This window comes from Mirounga angustirostris, unplaced genomic scaffold (genome assembly GCF_029215605.1).
Source record: "Mirounga angustirostris isolate CCGP_5_RB_7025 unplaced genomic scaffold, mMirAng1.0.hap1 SCAF_2, whole genome shotgun sequence".
NCBI classification, from domain to species: Eukaryota; Metazoa; Chordata; class Mammalia; order Carnivora; family Phocidae; genus Mirounga; species Mirounga angustirostris.
The window spans coordinates 1,970,017-1,994,877 of record NW_026991710.1 but is presented as its reverse complement, the minus strand read 5'-3'; the positions used below and the strand labels follow the sequence as shown (position 1 = coordinate 1,994,877).

Sequence of the window (24,861 nt, the reverse complement as noted above, 5' to 3'; positions counted from 1 at the left end):
CTTTTAAAAAAAATTAAAAAAATACTTTACAAATCAACTAATGAATTAATAGCAGCTTTGACACAGATGAAGAGGAATTAGTAAATTAAAAGAGAGATTTGAAAAAATTCCCCAGAGACCAGCACAGGGAGACAAGGAGATACAAACCATGCCAGAAGAGATAGAATAAAAGTCCACTACACATCTACTGGAGTTACAGGCCAAGATAATAAAGAACAGTGAAGAGTCTGCCCCACTCTGCCCCAGAGCCTCCCTGCACCGCCTGCCATGGTCAACCCCACCATAGTTTTCGACATCTCAGCGGACGGCAAGCCCTTCAGCTGCATCTCCTTGGAGCTATTTGCAGACAAAGTTCCAAAGATGGTGGAGAACTTTCATGCTCTGAGCACTGGGGAGAAAGGATCTGGTTATAAAGGCTCCTGCTTTCACAGGATTATTCCAGGATTTATGTGCCAGGGTGGTGACTTTACATCCAACTATGGGGAGAAATTTGATGATGAGAATTTCATCCCAAAACACACAGGTCCTACCTTCTTGTCCATGGCAAATGCTGGACCCAACACAAATGGTTCCCAGTTTTTTGTCTGCACTGCCAAGACCAAGTGGTGATCGGATGGCAAGCATGCAGTCTTTGGCAGGTGAGAGAGGGCAGGAATATTGTGGAAGCCATGGAGCACTTTGGGTCCAGGAATGGCAAGACCAGCAAGAAGACCACCATTGCTGACTGTGGACAAACCTTTTAAGTTTGACTTGTGTTTTAGCTTAACTACCAGACCATTCCTTCTGTAGCTCAGGAGAGCAACCCTTCACCCCCATCTCCTTGAAATATCCTATAATCTCTGTGCTCTTGCTGCAGTTCTATGGGTTCCATATTTTCCTTGCTCCCCTGCAAGTCTAGCTGGATTGTAAAGTTTTTGATTATGAAATAAAAACTAAAAAACAACAACAATCAAAGAATAGCGAAGAGGCAATATAATATCCAAGGAGAGAATGGCTAACAACTTTATGTAACCGAAAGACATGAATCCACAAATACCAAGCAAAATAAATAAAGAGAAATACACATCTTGTAGACACAATAATGAATCTATAGAATAGCAAAGGCAAGGAAAAAAAATCATCTACAAAGGAATAATAATTAGACACTGGCAAACTTGTAACAGAAACAACAAAAGAGGAATAGAGTATCTTCAAAATGCTAAAAGGAAATAACTGGCAATCTGGATTTCTACACCAAGCAAAACTATCTTTTGAGAATGTGTGCAAAATAAAATCACTTCAGATAAACAAAAACAAAGGTACTACCTACATACCTGCAGAAAAGGAACTTCTAAAGAAGAAAAAAATGATCCCAGGAAGAAAAATCAGAAATGCCATAAGGACTGTGAGTAAAGAAACTGCTAAATGGGAAAAAAATCTAAACATGTATTTTGTATATGGATGATGATGTCCAATTTATGAGTTTAAAAAAAGGCTGGACTAAAATACTGAACAACAGTAGCACATAACTTGATTGTTGCGTTTCACTGGAATTAAAGTGCTTTGATGTTCTTGTTTTGTCTGGTGGAAGAAGACAGTATTAATTTCAGACTTTGTCACACATATGCCAGGTAAAATTTCAAGTGCAACCACTAAAAGAGAACAAAACAGAGTATGTAATTTCCAAACCAAAAGAAGGGAGAACATAAAGGGGAAAAAAAAAACTAAATTTAGTTGTTTAAAAAAGCAAGCATGAGGCGCCTGGGTGGCTCAGTCCATTAAGCGTCTGCCTTCGGCTCAGGTCATGATCCCAGGGTCCTGGGATCGAGCCCCACATCGGGCTTCCTGCTCAGCGGAGAGCCTGCTTCTCCCTCTCCCTCTGCCTGCCTCTCTGCCTACTTGTACTCTCTGTCAAATAAATAAATAAAATCTTTTTAAAAAATGAAAATAAATAAATAAATAAATAAAAAGGTAAGCATCGGGCCACCTGGGTGGCTCAGTCTGTTGAGCGTGTCTGATTCTTCATTTCAGCTCAGGTCATGATCTCAGGGTCATGGGATCGACTCAGCAGGGAGTCTGCTTTTCCCTCTCCCTCTGTTCCTCCCCCTACCGGCTCGCTCGCTCACTCACTCTCTCTCTCTCAAATAAATAAATAAAATCTTTAAAAAAATAAAAAGGCAAGGGCACCTGGGTGGCTCAGTCAGTTAAGCATCTGCCTTCAGCTCAGGTCATGATCTCGGGGTTCTGGGACTGAGCCCCACATCAGGCTCCCTGCTCTGTCGGGAGCCTGCTTCTCCCTCTCCCTCTACCTGCCGCTTCCCGTACTTGTGCTCTCTTTTTGTCAAATCAATAAATAAAACCTGCGGTACCAGGGTGGCTTGGGTCATGAACTGCAGGTCCTGGGATTGAGCCCTGTCTCTGGCTCCCAGATCAGCAGGGCGTCTGCTTCTCACTCTCCCTCTGCCTCTCCCCCGTTTGTGCTCTGTCTCTCTCTCTCAAATGAATAAATAAAATCTTTAAAAAAATAAAAATAAATAAAATCTTTTTAAATAAATAAAAAGACAAGCATAAAGGGGAAAAAGACAAATAGAAAACAAAATGTAGGGGCACCTGGGTGGCTCAGTCGGTTAAGCGTCTGCCTCTGGCTCGGGTCATGATCTCTGGGTCCTGGGACCAAGCCCTGCGTCGGGCTCCCTGCTCCGCGCAGAGTCTGCCTGTCTCCGTCTCCCTCTGTCCCTCCCCACCACTCATTCTCTCTCTCTCTCAAATAAATAAAATCTTTAAAAAGAAAACAAAATGCAAAATGATAGAAAAGGTACACATTTATCAGAATCACGATAAATATAAAGCCAGTTAAAAGACAGAAATTACAACCAGTATGGTACACTGAATAATGGTCACCAGAGATACTAGTTCTAACCCCAAGAGCCTGTAAATGTTATTTTACATGGCAAAGACTTTGCAGATGTGACTAAAGATTCGGGGTGATGAGATTATCCTGGGCTACCTGGATTACCTAAATGCAATTGCCAATAAAAAGAAGGCAGAGGGAAATCTGACCACACATTCATAAGACAAGAGAGCAGTATGACCAGGGACACAGAGACTGCAGTGAGACGGCCACAGCCAAACAATGCTGGCAGCCCTTAAGGCAGAAGAGGCAAGGGGCAAATTCTCCTCCAATAATCTCCAGAGCTGTCACCTTGATGTCAGCTCAGCGATACAGATTTTGGACTTCTGGCCTCCCTAACCATAAGGGAATACTTTCTGTTGTTTTAAGGCACCAAGTTTGAGGTAATTGATTACAGCACCGCCCCCAAAAAACAAATATATCAATAAAACATAAGAACAGAATATAAAATTTTGCAAGTAAATGGATGAAAATAGGTATACCAGGCAAATACCAACCAAAAGAAAGGTGGAGTTTCTATGTTAATATGAAACAAAAAAAGACCATGGAAAATAGAAGTATTTATTTGGGATGGAAAAAGCCACTACATAATGATAAAAAAAAAAAAAGTTCACTCCAACAGGAAGATTAAAAAAAATATATGCCTTATAAAATGGTCTCAAGACATATGAAACAAAAATTGCTGGAACTCAGACAAAAACTGATAAATTGACCATCATAATGGGGAACTAAAACATTGCTCAATTATTAATAGGCAAAGTGGTCAAAAATTTGTAAACAGTAAATAGAAAATAAGAACAATCAACAAGTTACATCTTCAGAAGTATACAGAACCTTGCACCTCCCTGTTTTCTAAAAAAAAAAGAATATATACTCTTCTCCAGAATACAAAAAACATTTATAAATATTAACCTCATGTCTGGATGGAAATTTTAAAATCTCAACAAATTCCAGAGAATCAGTAGCATATAAACCATTTCTCTGGTCACAGTGCAGTTAAAACATATTAATAACAGAAATTTTAAAATGTATATGTATACTAAAAATATATGTGCATATATATACAAATACATCATATATATATTTAGTAATTTAAAAGCACTTTTTTTTTTTTTTAGAGAGAGAGAGAGGGAAGGAATCCCAAGCAGGCTCCATGCCCAGCGCAGAGCCCAACATGGGGCTTCATCCCACGACCCCAAGATCATGACTCGAGCTGAAACCAAGAGTCAGATACCAACACACTGAGTCACCCAGGCGCCTATAAAAGCACACTTTTAAACAGCTTACAGGCCGAAGAAGAAATCATAATGAAATTTTAAACACACTTACGTTTGAAAAGATAATGAAAAGATAATATGTTGAAAACCATTAACTTCACTAAAGAACTACTTTTAGAGAAATACATAGACTCAAACACTTTATGTAAAGAAAAGTGACCAACTTCTAAGAAGTTAGAAAAAGAGTAAATTTCACACCATTTAGCAATCCATAACCCTCACTAGACTTTATACACATATATGTGTGTGTGTGTATATATATATATATATATTTATATTTTCCCCCCCAACCCTTAAAACAACTCTGAGAGTCAGATTATAGCTACAGTTAAAATGTGCTGATTACCTGAGTTTAAAAGCACAAACCATATGTCCTTTCAGGGAAAAAAAAAAGTGTGTACATCACATTTCAAATTGTAATTCATGTATCTACTCTAGCAAATGACATGCAGCCTTGATTTTTACTGAGAATAAAGATGATGTCATAGCTTTTTTCAAGGGGCGCCTGGGTGGCTCAGATGGTTAAGCGTCTGCCTTCTGCTCAGGTCATGATTCCAGGGTCCTGGGATCGAGCCCCACATCGGGCTCCTGGCTCAGCGGGGAGCCTGCTTCTCCTTCTCCCTCTGCCTCTCTCCCTGCTCATGCTCTCTCTCTGTGTCTCAAATGAATAAATAAAATCTTTAAAAAAAAAAAAAAAAGATGATGTCATATGTTTTTTCACAGCACAGTGAAATCCAGGGTCAATGCTCTCAAAAGCAGAAATAACGTACAAATAATTTGTTTTATGAAAAAGGTACTGGCAGTCTCCCACAGCTCTAGTCATGAAAATCTGCATTGTTTTCATGAGGAGTCTACTTCATCCTAGTGCATTATGAAGAAACAAAAATGGAAATTATCCACCAGAAAAAATTAAAATATACTTTAAAACAGAAATGCTTGTTTGATTTTTTTAAGATATCAATGATAACAGTGTAGGTGGGGCGCCCAGGTGGTGCAGCGGGTTAAGTGGTTTCAGCTCAGGTCGATCTTACAACAAGCCCAGGTCTGTGCTGGGTGTGGAGTCTGGGTGGGATTCTCTCTCCCTCTCCCTCTCCCTCTTGTGCTCCTCTCTCTCAATAAAATAAATAAATCTTAAAAAAAAAAAAGTAACTGTGGGTGAGAGACAAGAAACATCTCAATGACTTGAACAGCCTTAACAGGCATCTACCTTGAGTCCCTCCCAAGACCCTAGCAGGAGATCCTGGACAGCCAGCCTCATGGGCTTACCCTGCGCTGTCTGGCCTGAAGAGCCCTGAGTCCTTGAAGTGGGACTTCTGTTCTTGTTATCTTTGATTCCTGAATGCTCAGTACAAATCCTCCTACGCTGAAGGCTTTTTTAAAAGTTCAAAGAATTAATAAGTCTCCAAAATGCTAGTATCACTTAGAAACTAGAGAAAAAGAAAATTCACAGTCTCATCGCTTGAGTAAAAGCTGGAAAAGAAATGCTTCCCTCCCCTGAAGAAAACCCCTGCTTTCCAAAACAATCAATCCGTCAGAAACCCTAGGCAGCAAACAAAGCACACTAAATGTTCCAGATACTCTAGGTCAGCGACATTCCTGGTGTTTATGCTGTCAAAGTACACTGTGCTTCCGTCCCTGGAGACGCTGCTCAGAACAAACTGAGATAGCATTATCTGAATGGTGGGGCCATCTAGTTCCCCTAAAGAGGGGTGGATGCATCACATCCCTTCCTCCTGAAGTAGACAATCCTAAAGGGAGCTCATTCCGTGAGACTCAAGCCCCATTTCTAACCCTCCCTTGCCTGCCTGAAGCTCTATGCAACAACTTGATTAATGGTATCATCTGGGAATGAGGCGGGCCTGTTAATAAAACATTCTTAAATCTTGGAAAGCACTGTTAACCACAAAGTTCTTGCTAAGCTGCAAACATGTACAGCTGTACAGTACACAAATATCTCTGCACAGAGCTTGGACTTATTTTTTAAAAAGTGGGAGTAGGTAGTACTCAGGGCTCTCTATTGCCCTTATGTGCCTTTCCCTGTTAGCGTCCACTTCTCACCAGTCTATGCACTGGAAAAAGAGGAAAGGAAGGGAAAATGCATACTGACAGCACACCTGTGTGCCATAAGTAGGCAAATGTCTCACTGTGGCCCCACAAGACTTTGGGTTAAACAAGACTGTTAGAGTTACTACGCCTACTTCTACAGATGAAAAAAGGAGTTCAAGATGTTGGCAAGAATGCGGAGAAAGGGGAACCCTCCTACACTGTTGGTGGAAATGCAAGCTGGTGCAGCCACTCTGGAAAACAGTATGGAGGTTCCTCAAAAAGTTGAAAATAGGGGGCGCCTGGGTGGCTCAGTTGGTTAAGCGACTGCCTTCGGCTCAGGTCATGATCCTGGAGTCCCGAGATCGAGTCCCGCATCAGGCTCCCTGCTCAGCAGGGGGTCTGCTTCTCCCTCTGCCCTCTTCCCTCTCGTGCTCTCTGTCTCTCATTTTCTCTCTCTCTCAAATAAATAAATAAAATCTTTTTAAAAAAATTTAAAAAGTTGAAAATAGAGCTACCCTACGACCCAGCAATTGCACTACTGGGTATTTACCCCAAAGATACAAAAGTAGGGATCCGAAAGGGTACGTGCACCCCAATGTTTATAACAGCAATGTCCACAATAGCCAAACTCTGGAAAGAGCCAAGATGTCCATCAACAGATGAATGGATAAAGAAGATGTGGTGTATATATACAATGGAATACTATGCAGCCATAAAAAAAAAGAAAAAGAAAGAAATCTTGCCATTTGCAACAATGTGGATGGAACTGGAGGGTATTATGCTAAGCAAAATAAGTCCATCAGAGAAAGACAAGTATCATATGATCTCACTGATAAGAGGAATTCTTAATCTCAGGAAACAAACTGAGGGTTGCTGGAGTGATGGGGGGTGGGAGGGAGGGGTGGCTGGGTGATGGGACATTGGGGAGGTTATGTGCTATGGTGAGCGCTGTGAATTGTGTAAGACTGTTGAATCACAGACCTGTACCTCTGAAACAAATAATACATTATATGTTTAAAAAAAAAAAAAAAGAAGACGATAGTAGGAAGGGAAAAATGAAGGGGGAGAAATCGGAGGGGGAGACGAACCATGAGACTATGGACTTTGAGAAACAAACTGAGGGTTTTATTTTTTTTTTTAAGATTTTTATTTATTGGGGCGCCTGGGTGGCTCAGTTGGTTAAGCGACTGCCTTCAGCTCAGGTCATGATCCTGGAGTCCCTGGATCAAGTCCCGCATCGGGCTCCCTGCTCGGCAGGGAGTCTGCTTCTCCCTCTGACCCTCCCCCCTCTCATGTGCTCTCTCTCTCTCATTCTCTCTGTCTCAGATAAATAAATAAAATCTTTAAAAAAAAAAAAAAAGATTTTTATTTATTTATTCATGAGAGACAGGGAGGGGGGGAGAGAGAGAGAGGCAGAGGCAGAGGGAGAAGCAGGCTCCCTGCTGAGCAGGGAGCCCGATGCGGAACTCGATCCCAGGACCCTGGGATCATGACCTGAGCCGAAAGCAGACGCTTAACCATCTGAGCCACCCAGGCGCCCCAAACTGAGGGTTTTAGAGGGGAGGGGGGTGGGGGGATGGGTTAGCCTGGTGATGGGTATTAAGGAGGGCACGTACTGAATGGAGCACTAGGTGTTATACGCAAACAATGAATCATGGATCACTACATCAAAAACTAATGATGTAATATATGGTGACTAACATAATAAAATTATATTAAAAAATAAAAAATAGGGGCGCCTGGGTGGCTCAGCCGTTAAGCGTCTGCCTTCGGCTCAGGTCATGATCCCAGGGTCCTGGGATCAAGCCCCACATCGGGCTTCCTGCTCGGCGGGAAGCCTGCTTCTCCCTCTCCCACTCCCCCTGCTTCTGTTCCTGCTCTCGCTAACTCTCTCTCTGTCAAATAAATAAATAAAAGCTTTTAAAAATAAATAAATAAATAATAATTAAAAAAAAAAGAGTTCAGAAAATTTCACCAACTTGATCCAGGGCCACATACTCTGAGTGGCAAAATTGGACTTGCATCCTGACACCACATCCCTAATACCCAGCACTAATACGACAGTTGACAACAGACTCACTTCAGGTAGACTAAAACCCCCAATGCAGCACTGGCATGTTTACAGTTGTACTGAGATATGTTCACATACCATAAAAATTCACCCAATTAAAGCATACAGTTCAGTGGTTTTTCATTTATTCACGGAGATGCGCAACCACCACCAAGATCTAATTTTGTAACATTTTCAACACCCAAGAAGAAACCCCAGGCACGCTAGCAGGCACTCCCCATTCCGACTCCTCCCTCCTCCCCCTTTCTCTAGCTTCCTTCTTAGCATAAGATGTTCCAAGTTCTTGCATGTTGGGCATGTATCAGCACCTCATTCTTTATTGTTGCCGAATAATGCTCCATTGCATGGATACACCACAAGTTGTTTATCACTCATCAGTTCATGCACATTTGGGTTCTTTCTACTTTTCGGCTATTAAGAATAAAGCTGCGGGACGCCTGGGTGGCTCAGTCATTTAAGCGTCTGCCTTGGGCTCAGGTCATGATCTCAGGGTCCTGGGATTGAGCCCCGCATCGGGCTCCCTGCTCAGCGGGAAGCCTGTTTCTCCTTCTCCCTCTGACTGCTGCTCCCCCTGCTTGTGCTCCCTCTGGCAAATAAATAAATAAAATCTTAAAAAAAAAAAGAAGAAGAAGAAGAAGAAAGCTGCTGTGAACATTCACGAAACAGCTTCTGTGTGGACAGATGTTTTTATCTGGCATTTACATTTTCTTGTTGGTTGTTGTTGTTGTTGTTGTTTTAAAGATTTTATCTGGGGCACCTGGGTGGCTCAGTCAGTTAAGCACCTGCCTTCGGCTGAGGTCATGATCCCAGAATCCTGGGATCAAGTCCTGGGATAGAGCCCCGTGTAGGGCTCTCTGCTCAGTGGAGAGTCGGCTTCTTTCTCCTCCCTCCCTTTGCCCCTCTCCCTCTCTGCCTCTTCCTGCTCGTGCTCTCTCTCTCTCTCTAATAAATAAATAAATGCATTTGCATTTTCAAAGTGTTTTCATAACATCCTCTGCTTTGATGCTTCACTTCGTGATGGAGAAAATGGGAGTCTCAGAGCAGTAAAGTGCCTTTATCACCTATTGCTCTATCGCCCTCAGTTAACCAGCAGTAAACCCACACCTTCCAGCTGAAGACCTGCTCCTTCCTTAATACCACGCCACTGCATCTCCACTTCCTCTGCAAGGAATTTCAAGCAAGAGCAAGCAGACGAGAATATCCACACTTTCAGGTAAAGACTTCCTCAAGTCATTCTAAGTCAGTCCATAAGGCAAACCAACATTAAGCCTTTCAGAGTAAGAGAAGGGAAGAGCAAAGTGCTCAGGACAGGATATTCTAAAGCTCCCTCTCAAGTGATGGCCTTCTCCCCATGCCAACAGCAAAAGCTGCCACTGCAGGGTACTGTGAAGGCACATGCGGAATAAATGTCCCTGTAAGCAGCCGGGGCCTAGCACAAACCTGCATGTGCATGCAGGCCCATCCCCTGACACCAGCCTCCAGGGGCTCAGGGGCTCAGGGGCTCAATGCAGAGCTAATTTGTTCTGACATAGGTGACAGTATCTGGGGGACACACACTGCTAGGCCAATTGTATAATTTCTCTTTCCCAACCTCCTGAAACAGTTCCTAGACTTATATTATTTCTGGTAATAAAGTTCAGAAAAAAGGTTCATAATTATATTAGTAATATATAACAGCCATTTACTGACAGCTTAGAAGGCATCTTACAATATCTATATAAGACAGGCACCATTCTTACTTCCACAGTACATGTAAACACTTCCTTATTGGGGAAATCATACAGCTGATGGGAGTATAAATTGGTACAACTTCTCAGGAGGGTAATTTGGAAATATCCTTGGACCAGGCAATTCATTCCTCAGAACAGACTTACAAATAAACATCACAGTGCCCAAAGACCGAGATGCAAGAATATTCACTGAAACAGTTCATAACAGTAAAATTCTGGAAACAACCCATCGATACAGGAGTGATTAAATAAATAATAGTATACCTGTAAAATGGGACACCTAGGACTGTTGAGGAGAATGAAACAGATGTCTGTGTGGCGATACTGAGCATTCTCCAAGATGCATTAAGGGGAAGCAAGATCAATATCATTATGTGTAACTATTTTTTTCATACAGTTATTAAATTGTCTGCAACTTGTTTCTTGTGGTTTTTTTAAATGAGCTCTATGCCCAACATGGGGCTTGAACTCACGACCCCAAGCTCAAGACCCCAAGCTCAAGAGTCGCATGCTCTACCGACTAAGCCAGCCAGGCGCCCTATGTGTAACTATTTCTTAAAAGAGGTATATGTGCAAACCAGCGTTCTGACTGTGCGCTCTCAGGCAATTACGCAACAGCTTCCTCATCTCCAAACTGGGACAATACTTCCCACACAGTGCAAAATAAAAATCACCTGTGGCCGCTGTTATAATTTAACGATTACACAAATCATAATACTATTATAATAATAACATTAATAATTTTACTGTTGCTGTTATTAGATGGGCTCAAAAAAAAAATCTGTTCATACCTACACTGCCCAGTGTCAGGCATTAAGCAGACATAGGGCAACGGCATCCACCATGTGCTGTCTCCTCATCTAGCTCATACCCCACAAGGGCTTCTTTTCCAGACACCTAGCCCACGTGGCCTGGCCCCTTCAGTATCTGCCACCAACGGGCAACATGAAACCACGGGCAGTGAGATAGATCCCCACTTCCACTACCCAAACACGTGCTCCCAGATGCACACAGATTTGATCTCTGATCAAATGTCTCCTCCTCAGTCAACCCAATTCTCCATCTAAAATAGATCCTGCTGCCATCATACTCTATTTCCTCACACCTCCCATCTTCACAGCACTTACTACTACTTAACATAGCATTTATTCCTTATCTCTCATTCTAGAATGGAAGTTCCCAAGAGGGGGAAATGTGTCTCTGTCCATTGGGCGTAGAACGATATCCAGCATGTAAGAGGTGCTCAATAAGTATGCTGATATGCAAGTTAATAAAGTTATAGAAAGGAAAATATGCTTGCAAAATAACATTTTTAAAGATTACTGTTGTTACTTTTACCCCAGCAGAGAGGGTTCTCAAGGCACTGTTAAAAGGTAAGTGTCCTACAGACTCGAGTCCTACTGTATTTAAAATGCTTTTTTCCTATGTAGCATAAACTCATTAAAAAAAACACCTTGTCAAAATATACTGAGCACTTTTAAATTAACAGCTATGAGAAAAAATGTACATTAGCCATAACAATTGTTTAAAAGGTGCGGGGCGCCTGGGTGGCTCAGATGGTTAAGCATCTGCCTTCAGCTCGGGTCATGATCCCAGGGTCCTGGGATTGAGCCCCACATCGGGCTCCTGGCTCAGCGGGGAGTCTGCGTCTCCCTCTCCCTCTGCCTCTCCCACTGCTCATGCTCTCTCTCTCTCTCTGTGTCTCAAATGAATAAATAAAATCTTAAAAAAAAAAATTGTTTAAAAGGGTACTTCTGGAATGAATAAAGCTCAAAGGGCAAAATGAATTCAACTTGCTCCCCTTCATTCCCTCCAACTCAAGTTTCTTGCATGTAGGTCAGAATAAGCATTAACTATTAAACAACTCTGTTAAAGTTTAATGTTATGCTATGTTAAGATTCCAAACTATTTTAAGGAGACATGTGACAGTCAGTAAGCACTGACCAAACTAAGAGGGTATTAACATATTTACTCTGTTACTAACCAAATCTTAGATTTGGTTTTGAAAACCTTTAAACAGGGAATTCAAAAAAGGACATCCCTCTTCTACTTGCCAAAATAACTTCCCAAAGCACGGAGGAAAATAAAAACAAAACAATATATAGGATTCACAGGTAAGTGGATTTTTAAGTGAATTTAGATTCTGAAGAAGGCTATGAACTTAATTTATATAAAAAGAAAATGTTGCAATTCACCAATTTTTCACCAAGAAAAATTTTAAAGTCCTGTTGCTAATGTAACAGAACAAACATCAAGAGCACTTAGAGAAATAAATAACTATTCAAAACGCAATAACATAAAATAAAATTTGCAATGTCTGGTATCCATAAAAAATTACCCAGCAAGCAAAGAGCAGAAAAATATAACCCAGAGGAGATAAATCAATCAAAACTAACCCAGCACTGAAAGAGAAGTTAAAATTAGCAGGCAAGGTCATTAAAACAGTTGGTACAACTATATTCCATATTTTCGAAATCTTAAGTAGAGAAATGGAAGATACAAAAATGATGCAAATAGAACTTGTAAAGATGAAAGCCAGGATGTCTAAGATGAAAAATTACACTGAACAAGATCAACAGCAGATTAAACAGTGCAGAAGAAGAATCAGTGAATGTGAAGATACAGTACGAAAACTATCCAAAATGAAACCTACAGAGAAAAGATAATCAAAGGGGCATCAGTGAGCTGTGGAGCAACTTTTCATTGTCTAACATGCATGGCATTGGAGCCTTCGAAGCACGGGACATGGAGAAAGAATAGGAAAAACCGTGAAAAATAATGCCCAAGATTGTCCCAAATTTGATGAACATTATAAACCCACAGATCCAAGGAAAAAGCTCAATGAATCCCACAAGCACAAGAAACATGCACACAAAGACACATGAAAATAAAACTGCTCAAAACCAGTGACAGGGAAAAGTCTTAAAAGCAGCCAGAGAAAAAGGACATGTTACGTAAAGGAACAAAAATTAGGACGATAGCAGATTCTTGCAGGAAATGATACAGCAAAAAGACAGTGAAGCAACACCTTTTGAAAAAGTAAAAATTAAGAGTTAGCCCAAAGGTTTTAAGCTCCAAGCCTTCTGGCTTACATCTACACTTCTGTGTAGCAAACTTCTGGTTTGCAATAGCACCTTTGAATCACAGACATTCCATTTTCTTCAACACCATCATCTCATTTGGTTAGATGCAGTACTGGTGTGCGGAAAAGCCACGAGGTACGTATCTGTTGGGAGGGCACCTAAGGGAATCCACTGTAACCTCCGGGCCAGGTATAGTGCTACCCAGTTCACTTACATTGTATCTAATCCCCATAAATATGCCATGTGAAGCAAGAAATATCTCCTCCTGTTTTACAATTCAGGAAACAAGGTTAATTTGGCACAGAAAATTACACAGCTAGGCATAACCAGGTCCTTCTCACTCCATATAGCTCTTTCTATTAACGCACAACTGAGGGGCGCCTGGGTGGCTCAGTTGGTTAAGCGACTGCCTTTGGCTCAGGTCATGATCCTGGAGTCCCGGGATCGAGTCCCACATCGGGCTCCCTGCTCGGCGGGGGGTCTGCTTCTCCCTCTGACCCTCTTCCCTCTCGTGCTCTCTGTCTCTCATTCTCTCTCTCAAATAAATAAATAAAATCTTAAAAAAAAAAAAGATTTAACGCACAACTGAAATATATTAAGCTAAAGGAAAACCATAAAATACCAAAGTTCATTCTGGGATAGAACTAGAATGATAAAGTGGAGAATTCTACTCAAATAAAAGTAAAGCAGATTTCTTAATGAAAACAAAGAATGGTCTTTTTTCCACTTATTATAATGGACAAGGCCCCCAACAATTGCCCTACAACCAATACGACACGGTGTTTCAGAACACGGTCTCTTCTATACGCTCTTTTATGGAGACCAAAGTACAATGCAACAGAACAAAGGCCACTGACAGACAAAACAATTCAGTTCCAGGGCGCCTGGGTGGCTCAGTTGTTAAGCGTCTGCCTTCGGCTCAGATCATGGTCCCGAGGTCCTGGGATTGAGCCCCGCATGGGGCTCCCTGCTCCGCGGGAAGCCTGCTTCTCCCTCTCCTGCTCCCCCTGCTTGTGTTCCCCCTCTTGCTGTGTCTCTCTCTGTCAAATAAATACAAATATTTAAAAAAAAAATTCAGTTCCAGAGACAGAGGTCTACTTCGATCTAACGATAAAATTTATTCTTTGGGCAGAAATCAGCAAATGATGACCCCTGCCAAGCCAAATGCTTTTTTTTTTTAAGATTTTATTTATTTGACAGTGAGAGACACAGCGAGAGACGGAGCACAAGCAGAGGAAGAGGGAAAGGGAGAAGCAGGCTTCCTGCTGAGCAGGGGGCCCAATGCGGGGCTCGATCCCCGGACCCTGGAGCCTAAGGCAGACGCTTAACGACTGAGCCACCCAGGTGCCCCGCCAAATGTTTTTATAAGGGCCACAAGCTACGAGTGACACTTAAAGTTTGAAAAAATAATAATATTAAACATAAATAATAATAGATGATAGACCTGGAAATCAATTTAAATTTCAGTGTCCATAAAGAAGGCTTTATTGAACGGTCATGCACATTCATTTGCATATTGCCTGCACCTGCTTCCTGCAGCCGCAGCAGAGCTCAGGAGTTGCAACAGAGACCCTACAACTCTCAAAGCCTGAAATATCTATTATCTGGCCCTTTACAGAAAGTTTGCCAACCACTGCTTTAAGGGAACAGATGGGGCACACCATCTTTAACAATTTGCCATGAACACTATTCCTCACAACTAAGCTTTTAAAAAGTCGGGGCATGCCTGGGTGGCTCAGTCGGTTAAGGTCTGCCTTCAGCTCGGGTTGTGAGGCTCGGGTTGTGATCCTGGAGTCCTGGGATCGAGCTCTGCATCTGGCTCCCTGCTCAGCAGGGAGTCTGCTTCTCCCTCTGCCTCTCCCGCCCACCCCTGCTCGTGTTCTCCCGATCACCCTCCTTCTCTCAAAAAAATACATAAAATCTTTAAAAAGTAACTGAAGATCACTCATGCAACAACTATTTCTTAAAGACCTGCTCTGTGCCAGGCATTGTGCTAGACGTTCGGAATACAGTAGTAATGAGGCACAGCTCTTGCCCTCATGGGGAAGACCAGGACCAAGAGTTATAATCAAGTGCCTAACGTGTTAGGACTGAGAAAGTATACAGAAGGAAGGCAGCACAGCCTGGTAGTTAAGAGCATCATGTATGGAGTCAGACACCCTAGGTCTGAATCCCAGCTCCACCACCTAACTGTATGACCTTGGCAATCACTTAAACTCCCTTAGTTTTTTCATCTGAAAAAGATAATCGGGACGCCTGGGTGGCTCAGTCAAGTAAGCATCCAACTCTTGATTTCGGTTCAGGTCATGATCTTGGGATCATGAGACTGAGCCCCAGGACGGCTCCATGCTCAGCAGGCCTGCTTGGGATTCTCTCTCTGCCCCTCCCCCCAATCGGACAGGCACGTGCATGCTCAAAAAAATAAATCTTAAAAAGATAATCATAGGTACTTACCAGGATTGTGGTAAGGATTAAATAATACATAAAAGCACAATGCCTAGCATATAGCAAATATTTAAAGAGATGAAAATTCAAGTCTATAAACTAGATTTTAGAAATTCTATATTGCCAATTAAAAGCAATATTCCTGGTTTTTCAACAATCAGTTAAGCAGGGAAAAGGATAAATCTCAGAGGAAAGTCCAGAAGCACTTAACATGATGCACACACCCAATGTGGAAGTAACTCCACCACCACAGAATGGTGGTCCTGGGTCCATTGAGACACTGATTGAATGGCGGACCACTGTTCTAAAAGCAAGGCCACAGAACAGGGGTTCTTAATTAGAGGATACATTTTAATCACTGGTCTGAGGCTGGAATTCAGCAGGTCTAGATGGGATTCCTACATGTGTGTCTAAACCATTGCCATAAAACAAGGTTACAAAAAAAAAAGTCTTTAAAAAAAAAACTTCCAGAGTGCCTGGGTGGCGCAGTCGGCTAAGCGCCCTACTCTTGGTTTCAGCTCAGGTCATGATCTCAGGGTCCTGGGATTGAGCCCCACATCAGGCTCTGCGCTCAGTATGAAGTCTGCTTGAGATTCTCTCTTTCTCTGCCCCTCCCCCTCGTGTGCGCGCACTCTCTCTCTCTCTCTCAAATAAATAAAATCTTAAAAAAAAAAACCTTCCATTTCTCCTTCACAGAATGGTATTTTCCCCTTTACCCACTGTACCCACCTTTTGTTTTTAAAGATTTTATTTATTTGGGCGCCTGGGTGGCTCAGTTGGTTAAGCGACTGCCTGCGGCTCAGGTCATGATCCTGGAGTCCCTGGATTGAGTCTCGCATCAGGCCCCCTGCTCAGTGAGGAGTCTGCTTCTCTCTCTGACCCTCCCCCCTTTCATGTGCTCTCTCTCTTATTCTCTCTCAAACAAATAAAATTTTATTTTAAAGATTTTATTTGTTTGAGAGAGAGAATGAGAGAGACCCAGGACCCCCACACGGGGCTCAATCCCAGGACCCCAGGATCATGACCTGAGCCAAAGGCAGACACTTAACCAACTGAGCCACCCAGGCGCCCCCGTACCCACCTTTCAAGGGTAAGTTTAAACTCTACCTTCTTTATGTAGCCTTCCCTGAAGCTTTATGACGTTATGTTTTTAGCTATCATTTTCCCAAGAGTGTGACTTAGTTTCCCAAAGACTTAAAGAGACCGAATCTTAAATCATTCATTCCACAAACTGGGAACCTACTGTGTGCCAGTTTACCATGCTCAGAACACAGTGGAAAGCAAAACCAAGGTGCTGTAAGAGATAAAACTGGAGATATACGTGGGAAGATGCCAAACCAAGGCTGGTCCAAGAGCTCAGAATTTATGGACCAGGGATCACTGAAAAGCTCTAAGCAGGGAAGTGTCATGGTCTAGTCTATGACTCAGAACTCATTCTAGCAAAAACACAAAGGGGCCAGCTTAAACAGTGGATAAATACATTTCTCTGCCTTCATGAAGTATCATTACTGTGGGGGGAAAAAAAAGAGAGTAAACATAAATAAATCATTTAAACTGAAGGACACCAGAAGTGTATGAGTTAGTAAATAACAGGGGAAACCTATTTGAAAGAGGGCAGACAGTCTCTTTAAGGGATATTTATGCAGGGCCTAAATGAGGAGCTGGCCATGCAGAGTGGTATAAAAGTGTTCACTCTAGGCAAAGGGATCAATGTACGATTCCCTAAATTGCAAGGGCTAGGTTCCAGGAAAACCACTGTAAATGCAGCATAAATGAGCAACTGGAAGAAGGGAGAAAGTGAGCTTGAAGATCATGATAAGAAATTTGGATTCTGTCATTAAATATAATGGGAAGTCACTGGGTTTTTGTTTGTAAGATTACTTACTTTATTCTGAGTATGTACTCCAACTACATGAACTAAAACATACATCCGAAGATATATAAGCTCATACAGTGAAAAGTAATTCTCCCTCCCACCCTGACCCCTAGCCACAGAGATCCCCATCCGTAGAGGCAACCACTTTTATCAGTCTTTGAAAGGTTTTAAGCAAGACAGAACAGGATCTAATTTATATTTATGTATATCACCCTGGCTGAAAGGTAGAGAACGGGTAGGAAGGGCTCAGGGAAACCAGCTGGAGCCTGCTGTGCTAGTTCAAAGGAGACGTGATGGCTGCTGGGTCCCAGGTGGTGACAGTGGAGATGGGACAGGAGGATTGATTCAGGATGTATTATGAAGGGAGAACTGACAAAACTCACATTGGCGAAACAGCATTAACAACTATGACCATAGGCACTGTTTTTCCCACACTTAGAATCTATAGGTCTAACAATTTAGACTTTAAAGCTTAAATATCTGAGTTCAATGAACATGTACATAAATAATGGGTGAGAGAACAATGGGTAACATAAGAAAAAACAGATTACTAAAATGTAATGTTAACAAATTGATTAATAATGGACTCACTGGGTCAATGAGTTAGACGATTTTATCTCAAAAATGACATTGCTGAAACCAACCCAAAACAGTATTGCTGTAGTTGAGGGGCTGAAATGGCAGCTATTTAAAAAAAAGAAAAAAATGCAAAACTGAAATCTTTAATACTGGTAGCTGTCAACCGCCACATAATACAGAACACTGGAATCTTCTCAACAGAATTTCTGAGTATGACATCATACCTATGTGATGTATTTCCTTCCAGTCTGATAACTTAAACTGCATGAGAAAATTCTCATCAGTTCATAGTATAAGGGAAAAAAATGCCATTAGTGGATAAAATTTTTACATTGAGTATTCATTAAAAAGCAGTTAAGTGCTGTATCTACATAATGGAGTATTATTAAGTCTTCAAAAGGAAGGACATTCTGCACCTGCTACAACCTGGATGAACCTTGAGGATATTAGGCAAATGAGCCAGCCACAAAAGAATGAATACCGCATGATGCCAATTATATGAGATATCTAGAGTAGTTAAAATCATAGAGACAGAAAGGACAGAGACAGGGGCTAGAGGCAGGGGAGAATGTGTTTGATGGGCACAGAGATCCAGTTTCACAATGAAGGAGTTCTGGGATGGACGGTAGTGATGGCTGAACAACAATGTGAACGTATATAATACCAGCGAACTGTACATTTACAAACATTAAGATGGCAAATTTTATGTTGTACGTATTTTACAATTAATAAAAACTTTTTAAAGCATTTTAAAGAAAATGTGTATAATACACTACCATCTATCTGATAAAGGGAAACTATGAATGTAACCATAAAATTAAAAGGTTGGGGCACCTGGGTGGCTCAGTTGGTTGGGTGACTGCCTTTGGCTCAGGTCATGATCTCAGGGTCCTGGGATCGAGCCCCGCCATCAGGCTCCCTGCTCGGCAGGAGGCCTGCTTCTCCCTCTCCCACTCCCCCTGCTTGTGTTCCCTCTCTCGCTGTCTCTCTCTCTGTCAAATAAATAAAAAAAATAAAATAAAATGTAAAAAGGTTATCTATAGGGAAGAGGGATAGGTGAAGATGAAAGGATGGAAAGAAGCAATACTTTGACTATACCTTGTTTCATACATTTGACTTTGAAAGACTTTTTTTAATATTTTATGTAATTATAAAATAAAATTTTTAAAAAGTAATCCCTAAATACTAAGAGAAAAAAAAGCCCAAAAACCTAAGCACCCAGTAGCAAAATCAGAGTAACTATTCTAAGTGACTTTAAAACACAGTAATTTGAGGGGCGCCTGGGTGGCTCAGTCGTTAAGCGTCTGCCTTCGGCTCAGGTCATGGTCCCAGGGTCCTGGGATCGAGCCCCGCATCGGGCTCCTGCTCCGCAGGAAGCCTGCTTCTCCCTCTCCCACTCCCTCTGCTTGTGTTCCCTCTTTCGCTGTGTCTCTCTCTGTCAAATAAATAAATAAAATCTTTAAAAAATAAAAAATAAAAAAAAAAAAAAACACAGTAATTTGACTTTATATCTCTAATGGGGATGCAAAAAACTCAATTTTTATTAGTTGATGATAGTCTTCGTATTCTTCTAAGACTGAGAGGTGTACAGTGTGGGATAAAACAATAAGTAATTAGGGACACCTGGGGGGTTCAGTCAGTTAAGTGTCTGCCTTCAGCTCAGGTCATGATCTCAGGGTCCTGGGGTGGAGCCCCATGTCAGGCTCTCCACTCAGCGGGGAGTCTGCTTCTCCCTCTCATTCTCCCTCTGTGCTTGCTCTCTCAAATAAATGACTAAAATCTTAAAAAAAAAAAAAAAAAAAAGAGTAATTAGAATCAAGAGGTCTGTCTTCGAAGAAAAAAAGATAAAGGAGTAAGATCAAGAAGGTTAAATAGAACTCTGTATAGTAACTGTGATCTGTGCACTGGAAAGACCTAGAAACAATGATCAACCTAGTAGCAGTGAACAACCCCAGGACACAGACTGTCATTACTAAATACTGTTTTTCATTAAAAGAAACCAAGGTCCCTTGGAGAAATGGATGATTCCAGGGCTTGGGACAGAAAATGTGTAAGATGGGCCTGGTGCAGTTTGTCACACCGGAAAGATCAAAGACTTTTAGAGTCTTGTTTAAAGGGTTTAGGAAGCAAACAGAACAGATTCCTATTGGACAAAGATCGGACAATCTCAGCATCAATAAGGATAATACCTACAATGGACTGAACCATATCACATATGTTTAAATCCATGAGTTCACAATGACACAAACACGTAACACAACTCACTGACTACTTTCAGAGGATTCCCAACTTATTTTGAGAATTAGTAACTTACTGGATAAATTAAGCATTTATCCCACTTTTCCCAAAAGAGCTAAAATTCAGGGTAACCAAATTATGGAGAGGGCATTTCTCTTTTTTTTTTTTTTTTAAGATTTATTTGTTATTTGAGAGAGAGAGAGACAGAGAGAGCAGGGGGAGGGGCAGAGGGAGACTGAGAGAATCTCCAACAGACTCCACTGAGCACAGAGCCTGATTCGGCGCTCCATCCCAGGACATCAAGATCACGACCTGAGCCGAAACCAAGAGCAGCAGCCCAACCAAATGAGCCACCCAGGCGCTCCAGGACATTTCTCTTTATAGAAGCATTCCAGGGGCGCCTGGGTGGCCCAGTCATTTAGCATCTGCCTTCGGCTCAGGTCACAATCCCAGGGTCCTGGGATGGAGCCCTGCATCGAGCTCCCTGCTCAGCGGGAAGCCTGCTTCTCCCTCTCCCACTCCCCCTGCTTGTGTTCCCTCTCTCGCTATGTCTCTGTCAAATAAATAAATAAATAAAATCTTAAAAAAAAAAAGCCACATTCCAGCTAACAAAGTTATAGAATTAAAATATCAACACCTTCCAATGCCTAATAAAATGATGACTCTGGGGCATCTGGGTGGCTCAGTTGTTAAGTAAATCAACTCTTGATTTCGGCTCAGGTCGTGATCTCCAGGTCATGAGATTGAGCCCCTCGGTGGGCTCCACACTGAGCATGGGAGACTGCTTGACATCCTCTCTCCTTCTCCCTCTGCCCCTCCCTGCTTGCGCGCGCTCTCTCTCTAAATTAAGTAAATAAATAAATAAACAAACAAACAAATAAGGACTCTAGGCATTGAGCACCAAGGGTTGCTAACAAGAAGAATGACTACTAATCATTATCTGCCTACCAATCTATGAAGTCTTTTTGCTAAAAATAAATCAAATCTGAATCTGATCACATCTTTAGATTTATCTACCAGTGCACAGTCATTTCTGTATAAACTACAATACAGAACAAAATACAGACTGTGTGTAACTCCACAGGACAAATCATGGAGTTTCACCAACAAAAAAATTACAAGGAGAGACAAATGATGGAGGGGGACCTACAGACTAAAACAAGTCACAATGTATAAATAGCATCTGGATCCTGATTCAACTGTTATAAAAAAGACTATGACACAATTAAGAAAAATTTTAACATTGGTTGGATATTTGAAGGTAATGAGAAATTATTAATTTTTCGTGATAGTGGTATTTGTTTATCTTTTTTTTTTTTAAAGATTTTATTTATTTATTTGAGAGAGAGAGAATGAGAGACAGAGAGCATGAGAGGGAGGAAGGTCAGAGGGAGAAGCAGACTCCCTGCCGAGCAGGGAGCCCGATGTGGGACTCGATCCCGGGACTCCAGGATCATGACCTGAGCCGAAAGCAGTCGCTCAACCAACTGAGCCACCCAGGCGCCCTGTGTTTATCTTTTTAAAAAATGTATGTAAATATACACACTGAAATATTCAAGTCAAAATGACATGAAATCTAGGTTTGGGGGATACAGAGAAAGTCCGGCTGAGTTAACAACTGTTGAAGCTGGATGAGGGTAAACAGGGACTTATTACACCATTCTCTCTACATGTGCCTGAGAACAATTAAACATGTAAAATAAATAAATCAATCTTTAAGTTTCATATAATAAAAATATCTTTTATTGTTAAACTTATAAACTGAGACAAGGTAATTTTAACACTGGTTGGATATGTGATTTTTTTAACAATCTTTTTTAGAGTATCTTTTTTAAGATTTTATTTCTTCATTTGACAGAAAGAGAGAACTCACAAGCAGAGGGAGCAGCAGGCCGAGGGAGAAGCAGGCTACAGACTGAGCAGGGCAACTATGCCCCACTCAAGCCCTGGGATCATGACCCGAGTCGAAGGCAGACGCTTAACCAACTGAGCCACCCAGGGGCCCCTTAAAGTATCTTTTAAAGCATTTCAAATTATTTACTTTTCTGACAATACAATGACTACTTGAAAGAACTAACTGGAAACTAGTAATCGTCTAAAGAAACAGCTTTTACGGTAAAATCAGTAACACAAAGCTGAACACCAAACAAAATCTTATCAGTATCAGGTAATGTCAAAGACTTAAAGGGGAAAACGGTCAGCTGTAATAAATTATATTTTAGAAAGAAAACTATCCCACCTTTTGGAGACTGGGCAGAATTTAGATTCATGGCATTCAGTGAGCCTCTGTGACTAAAATCTAAACATAGCGACAAGCAGTAAAACAAATCGTACCAGCTGTCCTGCTGTAAACCACATCAAAACTCTGAAAAGCAGTTCTGACTGCCAAACCATTCACTTCCTTAAAAAACATCTTCACTATTCTAGTTTTCCCCACAGTCAGAATCAAGGAGTATATTGAGATTTCGGATTTTAAAATATAATTTCTCCATCGCTAGCATCAGCCCATCAACTTCAGGCTGAATTTTACAGTCCCACCCTCCTACATTTCCCCCGCGGGGCCACAAAAGCCCTCCCCTCTCTCGGTGCCCGCTGAACTCTTACTCATCCTGTCCCACTCGCTTTCACCGGAGGCCGCACGGATGTTTTCGCAAAGGAGACCAGAGTGCACCTTTCAGCAAGCCTACTTCTTCTCCCCATTAAGATTTCAATCCATCTTTCACAAATACGCGAAAATACCTTTCTGTAATAACTTACCAGCAATGCATACAGCTATCGGATGTGTTCTGACCCTTAGGGATACACCAGCTGCTTTACGTCATTTAGGCATAAAATTACGTATCAAACCACCAGCAGTTCCAGGTGAACCGAAGCATTTATTCGAAGGCAGGTATGCAGGAAGTGAACACAAATCGCCCACAAAATATCCCGAGCCGTGAATTACAAGAATACAAAGTAACTGTTCGGGGCAGCAGCCCTCCGACACCTCCCCCCCCGCAACAACGTTCAAGAGAGAAAAGAGCGAGATGACCAACAAGCTCCCTGGGCCGTCCAGTCCCCGGACCACCGCACGGCCGTCTGCAGGCAGGTCTGGCTGGCAGAACCCGCCGCCCGCAAACGCTCCAGAGCCACAGGCAGCCCCGAGCGGCGGGCGCTGCAGGCCGCGGACCGCGCTGTCGCCAGCACCTGCTGACCCAGCGCCCGCTCCGGACCCCCGCCGCCCACCACCCAGCCCACAGGCCAGCTGCCCGGCCGCTCCCGCGGAGAAGCCCGCGTCCTCTCCGCACCCGGTCACGGCCGAACGGCGACCACCCCTCCCGGCGCGGCCCCGCGCCCCCGCGCCCGACTCGAGACCCGCCAGCGCCCCGCCCGGCGCGGCCCCGCCCGCCTCCGGCGGCCTCCCGCGGGGCGTCGGCGCCGCCGCCGCAGGCCCCGCGGCCCAGCCCGCAGCCCCTCGGCCGCTCCGCTGCTCCGCCGCGCCGCGGGCCCCGCCGCCGCCCCTGCCCGCGGCCTCACCTCAGGGGGCGAATCGCGGGCAGCGCACGGGCGCTCCCAGGTCTGAGGGCGGCCGCCGCACGTCGGCTCCGGCTCGGGCTCCGGCTCCGCCCCCTGCCCGCCGCGCGCTCCCCAGCCCGCAGCCCCGGCCCGCCCGGCCTCTCCGCCCCCTCAGCCCCCAGCGCTGCCCCCGCCGCGGGAGCTGGGTGCGGCCTGCGGCGCCGCAGTCCAACAACGCGCCGCCCTATAGGCCCATCCCGCGCCGCGCCGCCCAGCAGCGCGTCCTGCGATTGGCCGACCGCCAGGGCGGTCAGGGTCGCGGGCAGTGACGGGGCGGGGCTCGCGCGGCGAGGGGGCGGGTAAGGGCGGAGGCCCCGCCTGCGGCCGCCGCGAACCGCAGGGACGCCCCTGGGTGTGGTCCAGCCTGCCCACGGCGCTCCGCGGAGGGTCTGGCAGCGCTGGCCGACTGGGCGGCAGCTTCGGCACGGCGGGTCGCAGCCGCACAGGCCTCCCTCGTCGCTGACGCAAGCGGGCCGGCTGTGCGGGCAGCGCCCGCTGTCCCAGACCGCTTGTGCACTCGCCTGTTGTCACTGGACAGACTCTCGTGGAGGCCCCCCGCGGGCCAGGCGCCCGGGATGGGCAGCAGAGCGTCCTAACGGCCCCGTTTCAGGCCACAGGGGCCCTCGGAGCCCGGGGCCGGGCCGCCCTCTGCCCACCTCGTACACTCCTCCGGCAGACAGGCCCTTGGGCCTTGCGCCCGTGTGCCCGGCCCTGTACTAGTCTCTGTCCAGAAGCACCGCCCCCTCCCCGGGCGGGCGGGGTCACAGGCAGAGTTTGGGCTGGCAGCCAGGGTGGAGTCAGCGGGGTCTGTGGATGGCGATAAGGCTCCACAGACAGGGAGTCCGCCTGCTGCCCAGGGCCTGGCCTGCCAATTCTGGATGAACAAGCACCAGTCACCTCCGCAGAACCAGTAGTAAGAGTCTAGGCCAGGGCATTGGCAAGATCAGGTCACCTGCCAGTGACCTGGAGGCTAGCCTGGAGACCGGACCAGCACCTTCCCCTACCCTCTCGCTCCTCTTGTCTCATCTGAGCCCCCAAAAAGCCCAGGACACAGAAGCAGAGCTTCTTGTT

General features: G+C 43.9%; 1 protein-coding gene and 1 pseudogene across 12 annotated transcripts in view; one reads left to right on the top strand and one right to left on the bottom strand.

The window, feature by feature from the left end:
• The window catches only part of ADD1 (adducin 1), a 91,024-nt gene extending 66,525 nt beyond the window's left edge, over positions 1 to 24,499 (bottom strand). For 4 of the 12 annotated variants that reach the window (XM_054509021.2, XM_045881601.3, XM_054509025.2 and 1 more), the window contains exon 1: positions 23,752 to 23,917. The gene's annotated coding sequence lies outside the window, so the exon portion shown is untranslated. Of the gene's footprint in view, positions 1 to 22,992; positions 23,248 to 23,751; positions 23,918 to 24,311 lie in introns of those variants that run through there. The other 8 variants (XM_045881605.3, XM_045881604.3, XM_054509027.2 and 5 more) reach the window with 4 other exon arrangements.
• LOC123849006 (peptidyl-prolyl cis-trans isomerase A-like) lies at positions 268 to 743 on the top strand (annotated as a pseudogene).
• Positions 24,500 to 24,861: the final 362 nt, after the last annotated feature.